Genomic DNA, 1,872 nt, shown 5'->3' on the forward strand with positions numbered 1-1,872 from the left:
GGAAAAAATTAACCATGTTTGCTGTTCATATGTCTTGTAATTGGGATGAAGTAAACATCTGTTGAGTAATTTAACATAAAATTGTTTGATAGTGTTAATTTGGAAAGCCAAAACTCTAGCGGGTCCACCAGACCCATGAACACTGGCTGAGTAACAAAAATACGAACACCACACAAGGGTTAATAATAAATTTCATAACCATGGCTATTTAAAAGTGTTTGAAGTAGTAAAAATATCACGTCACATACTCTGAAGATCTGAATGTTAATCACAGAAGGGATGACATTCGTACATTTTTTTGTATGATTGACTATCAATAAATACCTTTTGATTTATATATTCATTTTACTTTACTGTTCTTTATCTAGAAATTAATATTTTATGTTAGAAAAACAATTTTCCCAGAGGTTTTAAAAGCTTATAATTGACCTTTAAATGATTAATCAATCCATACTAAAGCAATTAGTTTCAACCTATAAAGCATTCATGGGTGTTGGTGGTACAGGAACTCCTTATAAGAAAATGACATAATCTAACAGCATGATGCTTTGGGTTTCTCCAAATGATCCTCTGCACTGTGTTCTGTGTTGTCAGATTTCTTAAGCCCTCCTCCCATCTTTATTTTCTCCCTCCACTGTGCTGCTCCTCCTCCCCTCCTTCATTCCTCACAAATCCTTTTACTCCCTCTTATGTTCCCTCTCTGTCGTCCTCTCTGGGGAGGCAGGGTGGGCGACTCACATTGGTCAGCTACATTTAGAGAATCTACAAGAAGAAAAAGGGTGTGAAAAGAAGATTACCAACGAGAGGATAAAAAAAGACAAGACAGGAAGAAAAAAAGAGGCACCTGCTGAAGACAAGCAGGTCAAAAGGTTTGAGATGACAGTATGGGCCAAATATAAGTCTGGGATTTGTATTTTAGTCCCTTTCCTCAGTACTCACAGGAGCTACTGAAGTGCAGGGTGAACTGTAAATGGGATGACGTAACCTCCATGGGGTTAAGTACACGAAGTAGCTCAAGGTCAGGCAGGATGAAGGCTACGAAGTGTCCTTGGATTTAGCTTGATCAAGACAAACGCCCGGCTTTCCCCTGAGTTTTGAGGGCTCTAATGGCAGGACTCTCCCTGTAAGGAGTGGACATAGTACATAAAACATGGATGTAGTGGCCTTGACTTCACCCACTGGTTAATGAAGTCCCGCTGTGAAGCCTCAACCTGTCAAAACTTAGTGTTTTGAAATTGACTGTAAAACTGGGGCCTGCTCTGTGTGCTCCTCTTCATGTGCTTTCCAAATCGGAATATGAAATCAAAAATATGTTACAAAGACGATGCACTGCAGTACATTGTTTGGCTGCTTGCTTTTTGACTTTTTAAGTGAAAGAGAAAGCCAATGAGAAAGTGCCAAAACCTGCAGTCCCTCTAATGGCCACTGGACTCTAAAAACAAGTCAGTCCTATTAGACACTTGTGCAGCCAATTAACTTTTCATAACTCATCGTGAAGTTATTTTAGTAAGGCTTATAGTTACATCATTCAGTGTGCTCTGTATTCTGGACCCAATATGCAGGAAATGGGAGACAGGACTTAAACTTGAATGTAGCTTTATCACTGCTTCACAAGAACCACAATATAGAATATAAAAGCACTTAAGATGGACAGAAAGTAGGAACTTATTAACTTGAAAATTATATCAGAAACATGAAACTCACAGGGTGCACAGCAAGAGGAAATGAGGGGTGACATAGCAGAGAGAGGCTGTATCCCAATTCAGGGTCTGCAGCCTTAAAGGCCGCATTTCAAGGCCGATTACGTCACAGCGACGCGCCGAAGGCTGTCCCAATTCAAAGGCTGCTCGAAATGCGGCCCTCAAATGCGTC

Source organism: Pundamilia nyererei, unplaced genomic scaffold, assembly GCF_000239375.1.
Source record: "Pundamilia nyererei isolate P.nyererei 1_Seehausen unplaced genomic scaffold, PunNye1.0 scaffold00075, whole genome shotgun sequence".
In the NCBI taxonomy this organism is placed as follows: Eukaryota; Metazoa; Chordata; class Actinopteri; order Cichliformes; family Cichlidae; genus Pundamilia; species Pundamilia nyererei.